This window comes from Haliotis rubra, unplaced genomic scaffold (genome assembly GCF_003918875.1).
Source record: "Haliotis rubra isolate DU_JTF1 unplaced genomic scaffold, ASM391887v1 Scf598, whole genome shotgun sequence".
In the NCBI taxonomy this organism is placed as follows: domain Eukaryota; kingdom Metazoa; phylum Mollusca; class Gastropoda; order Lepetellida; family Haliotidae; genus Haliotis; species Haliotis rubra.
The window spans coordinates 254963-266923 of record NW_025767299.1 but is presented as its reverse complement, the minus strand read 5'-3'; positions in this window follow the sequence as shown (position 1 = coordinate 266923).

Here is an 11961-nt window from a genome sequence, read left to right as displayed (position 1 = left end):
TTCCATCTTCATATAAACCTAAAACCAATAACCTGAATTAACATTTGACATCCACCAGTTCCTCTTTCCTGATATCAAACAATTAATTACCTGATTACAACAGAGGAATATTGATTTTGAAGCAACACGGAAGACGTTGAACACAGGACAGGAAAATACCCGGAAATACCCGAAAATACCCGAAATAACCCGACAGTAACTACAAACAGTGTTGGACATTGAAGCTTAAAAACAACAAGAACAGCCCCAAACCGAATTATGTCATTTATTTGAACTCCAGACTGTTGTCCGTTGTCAGTGTAAGTGCACATGATGCATTTGGTGCCACGTGTAAGACAAGGACATTGTCTCTCTCCAAACTGAGTAACCACCACGTGTTATCCGACCTGATTCCACAACGTGTCTAAGTATAATACGTACCCCACTGACACTAGCGTAGCCCCAGTTGCAATATGCAGTCATCCCAGTGCACTGTCGGTCTCGCTGCCTGGTTCCATTTGCCATATCCCCGATACAACACGAACAGGGTATATACTGCTGATATTTTACGGCCCTTTCAATTGCATTTGTATTGTAAACGTTTTCTTGGCTGCAGGTTGGTGAAATTTGTGTTTACTCTCATACAGCCCAGGTCACAAATAAGTTGAAGTTCAGCAACGTTGGGTGCGGATAGTTCCTGGATGGGTGACCGTGTTTGGCAGCTTGACTCCTGAGAGTTTCTAGGACTTCGGTCCTGCCCAACAACGAAGCACATGTGATACATGTGGTCTCACCTTAGGCAAGTGAGTTTGTTCAAAATTGCCCCTGTTCACCCAGCAGAAAATGGGTACCCGATGGGACAAGTCATATGACTATATACCTTCTAGCACCTTACAGGCAGCTTGAGGTATCCGGGGTCACAATGTGCACCATGCGCTTTAGAGCATGCCAGGCCAGACGACGAAACAATAGGTGTACCGTCAGATACATCTCCAGGCCAGACGACGAACCTATAGGTGTACCGTCTGATACATCTCCAGGCCAGACGACGAAACAATAGGTGTACCATCAGATACATCTCCAGGCCAGACGACGAAACCAATAGGTGTACCATCAGATACATCTCCAGGCCAGACGACGAAACAATAGGTGTACCATCAAATACATCTCCAGGCCAGACGACGAAACAATAGGTGTACCATCAGATACATCTCCAGGCCAGACGACGAATCAATATGTGTACCGTCAGATACATCTCCAGGCCAGACGACGAAACCATAGGTGTACCATCAGATACATCTCCAGGCCAGACGACGAATCAATAGGTGTACCATCAGATACATCTCCAGGCCAGACGACGAAACCATATGTGTACCATCAGATACATCTCCAGGCCAGACGACGAAACAATAGGTGTACCGTCAGATACATCTCCAGGCCAGACGACGAAGGTGTAGGTGTACCGTCAGATACATCTCCAGGCCAGACGACGAAACAATAGGTGTACCATCAGATACATCTCCAGGCCAGACGACGAAACAATAGGTGTACCATCAGATACATCTCCAGGCCAGACGACGAAACAATAGGTGTACCATCAGATACATCTCCAGGCCAGACGACGAAACAATAGGTGTACCATCAGATACATCTCCAGGCCAGACGACGAATCAATAGGTGTACCGTCAGATACATCTCCAGGCCAGACGACGAATCAATAGGTGTACCGTCAGATACATCTCCAGGCCTGACGACGAAACAATAGGTGTACCATCAGATACATCTCCAGGCCAGACGACGAAACAATAGGTGTACCATCAGATACATCTCCAGGCCAGACGACGAAACAATAGGTGTACCATCAGATACATCTCCAGGCCAGACGACGAAACAATAGGTGTACCATCAGATACATCTCCAGGCCAGACGACGAAACAATAGGTGTACCATCAGATACATCTCCAGGCCAGACGACGAATCAATAGGTGTACCGTCAGATACATCTCCAGGCCAGACGACGAAACAATAGGTGTACCATCAGATACATCTCCAGGCCAGACGACGAATCAATAGGTGTACCGTCAGATACATCTCCAGGCCAGACGACGAAACAATAGGTGCACCATCAGATACATCTTCAGGCCAGACGACGAAACTGTAGGTGTACCGTCAGATACATCTCCAGGCCAGACGACGAAACTGTAGGTGTACCATCAGATACACCCAGATGGCCGGAGGACGAATCTGTATGTGTACTGTCAGATACACCTGAGGTCCCACACGAATGTTGTCACCTTGAACGACGAAATCACCTTGATCTTGCCTGAGCAAGAGTTGTATGACGCTCTTTGAAATATGAAATCACCAAAGGCTAGAGTCATAGGGATGCCTTTTCCTTGTTTTACCCCATAATTTTACATAGATGTAATCAATGATGAAGTCCAGTCACATATTTGCTTACACAGGTGACATTTGCTTTCATTTTTTACAAATTGTAAGAAAATATCGAACAGTCGTTATAGAAACAGTCGTTATAGCAACAGTCGTAGATGCTTGGTTACTGCTGTTTCTGGAGAATCGTTCTTACATTTACATGTTTGGTGACGGCTTAACGCTTGAAAATAGCACAGTAGATAAAGCGTTAGCTCGCTATGAATTTTACCATTGGTTTACAGGTTGTGATATATGCAATAGAAATAGCGAACTGAAATAAGTGACTTTACAACAGGTGGACTCAATATTGATAACAGTTTGTAATAACTGCTGAAGGTTGGATCAAGTTTGTGTTGAAAATGGGAACAAAACCGATTTAGCCATTTTAGTGTCGTTTTAGGCTTCAGTAGCCCAAATACGCTGTGTTAAAAGAAAAAAGCATTACTGTGTTACCTTGAGGTACGACTGGACCAGTCATCCAGGGCGCTGCGCAGAGTTGCCTCCCTTAAGTACACTAGAGTACAATGGCTGTGGGATCGAAACCAGTGGTCACGATAAACGTCTGAGACCCGCGTCAGTTCCGGCTTTCCTCGAACATGAAGCTTTCACGCCGTGATATAACTCGAACACAGTTATAAGCGGCACTAAACAAAACTCACTCACTAACTCTATTACCCGATAAAAGTATGTCTTGTTTTTCCGTAACCGGTCGGCCAGAAATCGCGATTTCCTACTATGTCCTCTCCTGTTAAAAAGCTACCGAATCATGAAAATATTCCTGTAAAATATGTTCTGGAAATACGTGTGTGCTGCCCTTAAAAACATACGTGTCAGAGACATTTCTGGTTATGTACAGGACACAGCAGGTGAAGTGTCGGCATGTGAAGTGTTTCCGGTTTACCAACATAGACAGACAGACAGATATAGTTTAATAAAGTGTCACGTGAACGATTACATGAAATAAAATACACAATAGAATCAATAAAATTCACCCAGCCGATAAGGCTTATGAGACACTAAATACTATTTAAAAACTATGTACATTTCGTTTTAACATTTGGCTGCAGCACAGCCGAGACCATCAAGTGATATCTGGTGTCACGTTCTTACGGGCTGACTGACAACTCTTTCTACCTAATATAAATGAAATATATGAGTTCTCAAGTCAGCCCGTAAGATTATATCTGATCCAGATCATCCCATCCACTATGAATATAAATTACTGCCTTCTAGGCGCCATTATAATTTACCCCGTTTTAAATCCAATCGTGGCATGAAATCCTTTGTTCCTGCCAGTATTAATCTTTTAAATGATTCCTAGTGTTTGTCTTACCTTGTTAGCGTGTTATATGTCTGTTATTTATTGTATGAAAACAATTTAATAATTTCATCAATGTTTGAGCGCTGTACTTTACACAAGAATTCCCTCACGGGTAATACAGTATTGTCATTTGTCATTTCAGACTTTAAATGTGAGTGAGTGAGTGAGTGTGGTCTTACTCCGTTGGGAGTATTAAGCTAGCAATATCACTCCGTCCGACACCCGACATGGGCTTCACTCATTGTACCCATGTAGGGAATCGAATACGGGTCGGCGTGACCACATATCTGAAGAAACTAGTTCGTACCGAATCCAGTTAAAGGTGGGCAGTGTGTGGTATTGCCGGGATATTGCTAAAAGTGGCGTAAAACCATACTCACTCATACTGTTATGGGGGATGACGTATTGCCGAAGGGATTTCTACTCTCTCACTTTCTGATACCAAATGGAAACTCGAGGTAGGGGAATTTACCCCGACTTATTAACCACTGTGTCTAATTGTTCGAGTTCACAGACTTAAAACTTTGTTTGATATAGATTATTGTATTAGCACAAGAGGCAATATCAATCCCTATAAAATACTTTATGCAATGCATAATTAGGCTGATAGTTAATGTGTGAAGCCCATTTCTGGTGTCCCCCGCCGTGATATTACTGGAATATTGCTAAAAGCGGCGTAAAACCATACTCGCTCACTCACTCACTCACTCCTCACAAAACCATGACACAAAATGAATATTTCTCCAACGCTTTTTAATTTATCTCCCCCAAGATAAAGTTGAAACTCGTAGGAGAGAATCTCCATATGTACTCTTGTACGCTGCTGAACTTCACCCCTTTACATATATATTTGCTATTGTAATGATTGACATCGTGATTGTCAGCACCATATATACATGACAGTGGTAGCCGTCCAGTCAACTTGGGCTTTTACTTCCTCGCCATGTTATAAGTGAACTATATTACTGTTCAAAGTGTCATGTCACTTATCAGTGTTGGGGCGGTGGAGCAGTCAAGTGGTTAAAACGTTCGCTCGTCACGACGAAGGCCTGGGTTCGAATCACCACATGGGTACAATGTGTGAAGCCCATTTTGGTCTCACTCACTCACTCACTCACTCACTCACTCACTCACTCACTCACTCACTCACTCACTCACTCACTCACTCACTCACTCACTGCCTCACTCACTCACTCACTCAGTAGTATTTACTTGCAATGTGTCAGTTGCTAAACCCGACTATCCGTTGCATTATATCCGGGGGTTATAGTGACACAGTGGAGATGACAGAACTTATCAAAATAGTAAAACACACTCAACATGTATGTAATGACATATTTTGTGTCAGGGCCATCTTCAGTGACACAATATTTGTCGGTCAACCGTCGATCAAACAGTCCGACTGGTTCCATCACTAACTTGCGCCAGACAGGTTGAGTAACATTCCGGCATCACGTATGTTGCACAGACCTCCTCACAGTGTGCTAACTGATAGGTGTGCGTTATATAACAGGACTGCTTAGACAGAAGAGTGATGTATGGAGCTGTCATACGACATTGTGACATCGTCATCCTTCATTCAGGATAGAGACAGGAGCCCTGATAGTTTGGTTTCAAATCGCGTCACGTGTTTTTGCGATTGATTGCATAATGGGAAATCGTGGCGTTTGAAGTCGTCAGAAAATATAAACATAAACAGCGAAAAAAATGTTTCTCGTCAGTGGGCGTGAAGAAAATAGTTGTGAAAACCCAGAACGCTACAAGGAACTGGATTAATATTGTAACAATAACGAAGACAGGTGTCGCCTCACCCATGCTCTATGAGTAATGTCTCTTATATGCGGCTGGCTGTACACTGGCATGTTTAAAAAGGTTACCGTGTGTGAAGGTTTGGAAAACAGGTGCTCTTTACAAGTGAAGAAATACGAATGGTTAGCTGGTACCATGTAAAGTTGACTTTCATTCTTACATGGTGAGCTGGAAAATATGGTTGTTGTTCTTTGTGGGGTCAAGTGGACAGTCGACTGGCTTCTGCTTGAACACACACACGCACACGCATGATGATAGATAGATAGATAGATAAATAGGTAGGTAGGTAGATAGATAGATAGATATGTAGATGGATAGATAGATAGATATTTATATACACTGTTATACCAGTTTAGTTATACCAGACAGTCTGATATAGACATCCTGTTTATACGAAATTCAGATCCTTGCAATAAATGATTGTAATGAACTCGGCGGCTACTCCAAAAGGAATAACGGGCCACGGTCACTCAGGAGAACTAACCTTTTCACACCGACTGTTGTGCCGAGAGGTCAGACTGGACCACGGACGTCCATGTCCCCTTCACTAGGAGACAGCTGTACCTGTAGGGTCTACGGACAAGCACATGACATCAACAATAGGAGACAGCTGTACCTGTAGGGTCTACGGACAAGCACATGACATCTGGGTGAAGTAGACATCAACAATAGGAGACAGCTGTACCTGTAGGGTCTACGGACAAGCACATGACATCTGGGTGAAGTAGACATCAACAATAGGAGACAGCTGTACCTGTAGGGTCTACGGACAAGCACATGACATCTGGGTGAAGTAGACATCAACAATAGGAGACAGCTGTACCTGTAGCTGTACATCTGGGTGAGGGTCTACAGCGGACAAGCACATGACATCTGGGTGAAGTAGACATCAACAATAGGAGACAGCTGTACCTGTAGGGTCCACGGACAAGCACATGACATCTGGGTGAAGTAGACATCAACAATAGGAGACAGCTGTACCTGTAGGGTCCACGGACAAGCACATGACATCTGGGTGAAGTACATGACATCTGTAGGTCTACGGACAAGCATGACATCTGGGTGAAGTAGACATCAACAATAGGAGACAGCTGTACCTGTAGGGTCTACGGACAAGCACATGACATCTGGGTGAAGTAGACATCAACAATAGGAGACAGCTGTACCTGTAGGGTCTACGGACAAGCACATGACATCTGGGTGAAGTAGACATCAACAATAGGAGACAGCTGTACCTGTAGGGTCTACGGACAAGCACATGACATCTGGGTGAAGTAGACATCAACAATAGGAGACAGCTGTACCTGTAGGGTCTACGGACAAGCACATGACATCTGGGTGAAGTAGACATCAACAATAGGAGACAGCTGTACCTGTAGGGTCTACGGACAAGCACATGACATCTGGGTGAAGTAGACATCAACAATAGGAGACAGCTGTACCTGTAGGGTCTACGGACAAGCACATGACATCTGGGTGAAGTAGACATCAACAATAGGAGACAGCTGTACCTGTAGGGTCTACGGACAAGCACATGACATCTGGGTGAAGTAGACATCAACAATAGGAGACAGCTGTACCTGTAGGGTCTACGGACAAGCACATGACATCTGGGTGAAGTAGACATCAACAATAGGAGACAGCTGTACCTGTAGGCGTCTACGGACAAGCACATGACATCTGGGTGAAGTAGACATCAACAATAGGAGACAGCTGTACCTGTAGCGTCCACGGACAAGCACATGACATCTGGGTGAAGTAGACATCAACAATAGGAGACAGCTGTACCTGTAGGGTCCACGGACAAGCACATGACATCTGGGTGAAGTAGACATCAACAATAGGAGGCAGCTGTACCTGTAGGGTCCACGGACAAGCACATGACATCTGGGTGAAGTAGACATCAACAATAGGAGACAGCTGTACCTGTAGGGTCCACGGACAAGCACATGACATCTGGGTGAAGTAGACATCAACAATAGGAGACAGCTGTACCTGTAGGGTCTACGGACAAGCACATGACATCTGGGTGAAGTAGACATCAACAATAGGAGACAGCTGTACCTGTAGGGTCTACGGACAAGCACATGACATCTGGGTGAAGTAGACATCAACAATAGGAGACAGCTGTACCTGTAGGGTCTACGGACAAGCACATGACATCTGGGTGAAGTAGACATCAACAATAGGGAGACAGCTGTACCTGTAGGGTCTACGGACAAGCACATGACATCTGGGTGAAGTAGACATCAACAATAGGAGACAGCTGTACCTGTAGCGTCCACGGACAAGCACATGACATCTGGGTGAAGTAGACATCAACAATAGGAGACAGCTGTACCTGTAGGGTCCACGGACAAGCACATGACATCTGGGTGAAGTAGACATCAACAATAGGAGACAGCTGTACCTGTAGGGTCTACGGACAAGCACATGACATCTGGGTGAAGTAGACATCAACAATAGGAGACAGCTGTACCTGTAGCGTCTACGGACAAGCACATGACATCTGGGTGAAGTAGACATCAACAATAGGAGACAGCTGTACCTGTAGGGTCTACGGACAAGCACATGACATCTGGGTGAAGTAGACATCAACAATAGGAGACAGCTGTACCTGTAGGGTCTACGGACAAGCACATGACATCTGGGTGAAGTAGACATCAACAATAGGAGACAGCTGTACCTGTAGGGTCTACGGACAAGCACATGACATCTGGGTGAAGTAGACATCAACAATAGGAGACAGCTGTACCTGTAGGGTCTACGGACAAGCACATGACATCTAGTTGGGGTGAAGTAGACATCAACAATAGGAGACAGCTGTACCTGTAGGGTCTACGGACAAGCACATGACATCTGGGTGAAGTAGACATCAACAATAGGAGACAGCTGTACCTGTAGGGTCTACGGACAAGCACATGACATCTAGTTTGGGTGAAGTAGACATCAACACATGTCGTTAGTGTTTGGAATAGAAAACATTAATCACCATGCCTACTTATTGAGATAAAATGGGAAGAAGAGTCACCTTGAACCTTCCACTGATGATGCCATGACCTGTGTATTGATTTGACATCTAAGGTATGGAATAAACATGCTGGTAATAATCTCATTATCGTATAATGTAATAAACTGTTTGAGACGTGACGTCACGCAAAGGCACAGCTTTTGAAATCAATGTTGAAGCCAAGTGCCTCATATGGATAAACATATTAACAGACCGAGTTCTAAATTCTTTAAGAATCATGTCTACACTTCCAACAGACTGACATAACCATATAAAACCACGGGGTCCCTAACTAAACGCAAGATCGTGGAGCATAGTGTTATTTCAGTTACAAAGGCGAGTGAGTGAGTGAGGTGGAATAGTGCAGTTGTGGGTGAGTGAGTGAGTGAGTTGGTCACCGTTAGCACTAGGCAAACCGCATCTCGACAACGGGACAAGCGGGCAGTAAGGTCTGCACGCGATATATATGCGTGTTTGATCATATAAGATGCAGTAATAAACCTGGTAGTTTCCCTGGTTATCTTGCTGTAAGAATATAGCTGGTCATGGTCACTGACGTCTAGGGGACAAGGCCAGATGTGACAGAGACGCTAACTACCTCGTATACTCCCCGGGGAGCTGGGAATAAAATTTGAATTCACTCTGATCCCTGGGTAATGATGTCCCGCACGTTGAGAGTGCAAATCTATAGCGTTTATAGTGGCATCACCTATCACAGATGTTGAATATTGCAATGGTTCAATGGTCTTATTAGTTATTAAATAGGTGTAAGCATGGGACACTGCATGGGTACTGTTTCTACCATCCCTACAAGCAAACAAACAAACACACACACAAACAGTAACTGACCACCTTGGTAGTGTTTGTGGCTATACAGGTTCAGACAGAGACTTTGACCAGAAACAAATCAATCACAGGAGCCGTTCTCGTGGATACACGTGCCTACGTTATAACTGTTGTATTCAACAAACAAATGTCTTGAAAACGTCAAAAGGTACCCATGTATTCTCCTGAACCTTTGGATTTACCTCTGTGCCGAGTGTAATATTACAGCTAAATGTAGAACTACATATCTCATGCTATGTTTGCGAAATGTCGATTCCTTTCGAGCGCAGTATGAGTTTTTGTTGTTGATATGCTTACTTGAAAAAACAGTAAACTGCTGGTAAACTTTCAATTTCTTGTCACAGCAGTCATTCATCCCACATTTTACAAGGTATTGATGTAACTTAAAGCGACGAAGCGTTGAATCTATTACAGCATTAAGAGCAAATCCAAGCAGTCGGGAGGCTATGTCTGAGACCTGGGAGTGGCCGAAAAGCTCTCTCTCATGATTCAATGTGCTTTGGAGATTGTATCTTTTTTCAGATTGACAATCGTTATTGGATCGCGATGATCTGTTATTTTCAGTGCTCTGTCACAACAGACCTGTCATATTTAATATGTGCGTTTAGCTCCTGGACATCAGGATAAAACTTGTCATATTTAATAGACAGACATTACAAATATGCACCTATGACGTTACGGGAGCTTCTGTAAGTCTCGCGACATGCGTACTCTTACCATTACTGATCCCTGCTACACAATGGTGACGGCAGATCGATCAGTTGGTGAATTGTGATTGTTTATGAAGCAGTGTCATTAAGTAGGTAACGAACAAACGTAGATGGCAGGAACCAGTGTCATTAAGGAGGTAACATACACGTGTAGACAACAATAATGAGTGTCATTAAGTAGGTAACATACACGTGTAGATAATAGTAACCAGTGTCACTAAGTAGGTAACATACACGTGTAGACAACAGTAACCAGTGTCATTAAGTAGATAACATACACGTGTAGACAACATTAACCAGTGTCATTAAGTAGATAACATACACGTGTAGACAACAGTAACCAGTGTCATTAAGTAGATAACATACACGTGTAGACAACAGTAACCAGTGTCATTAAGTAGATAACATACACGTGTAGACAACAGTAACCAGTGTCATTCAGTAGGTAACATACACGTGTAGAAAACAGTAACCAGTGTCATTAAGTAGATAACATACACGTGTAGACAACAGTAACCAGTGTCATTAAGTAGGTAACATACACGTGTAGACAACGGTAACCAGTGTCATTAAGTAGATAACATACACGTGTAGACAACAGTAACCAGTGTCATTATGTAGATAACATACACGTGTAGACAACAGTAACCAGTGTCACTAAGTAGATAACATACACGTGTAGACAACAGTAACAGGTCATTCAGTAGATAACATACAGGTGTAGACAACAGTAACCATTGTCATTAAGTAACCAGTGTCATTAAGTAGGTAACATACACGTGTAGACAACAGTAACCAGTGTCATTAAGTAGGTAACATACACGTGTAGACAACAGTAACCAGTGTCACTAAGTAGGTAACATACACGTGTAGACAACAGTAACCAGTGTCACTAAGTAGGTAGCATACACGTGTAGACAACAGTAACCAGTGTCACTAAGTAGGTAACATACAGGTGTAGACAACAGTAACCCGTGTCATCTAGAAGGTTACATACAGAAATCAATGTCTTTAAATAGGTAACGTGCACGTGAAATCGTTTAATGTCATTAAGTAGTTTAAGAACATCTGTAAACAATACCTGTTATCAACTATAATTGTGAAACCTACAATACGCTAACGCTTTAAACCTCGAGCTAAGGTCGGCCATTACGGTATGCACGTGGAACTCGAGGAGGCACCTTGATCTAAGACTCCTCATTATTAATCTCATATACATATTTAGAAAACTGAGTGTGTTGGATGGGTTGGGGTGGCGGTGAAGGAGGGTTATGGGATGGGTGGCGGTGAGGGTGGGTTACGAGGTATGTGGGGCGGGGGGAAGTGGGTTACAGGGTGGGGGTAGGTGAGTTACTGGGTATGGGGAGGTGGGTTGTATATATGAGCACTTTATGTTTCATACATGTATTTATATTGTACATAATGATGTAAACGTGTACCTCTAATGCCGCAGAGCACAGCCGGAGTGTGTATAAAGTTCAGTTCAGTTGGCTGGGTAGAGAAGCATCATATATCCTACCACCATCTCCAGACCAAGTTTTCTTATACATTTTCCTTGGTGTGTGGATTACATATTCTCAAACCTTCCATTCTCCAATGATGAAATGCAAACTAAAACTGTAACATATGCAACGCTCATTTATAAAGAACCAGCCAGAAACGCCTCTCCCTATATCTATGTACATGTAAGTGTATGTAGCCATGCAGGTAAACCTGTATTAATCAACATTACTTCACCGACTCACGCTCAATGCAAATCCAACAGGTGTAATATCATAATTCAAAGTTTACGTTGACCAAACCATTGTTGCCTATAAAACGACGAGAATTACCTACAAGATGACAGTAGAGTC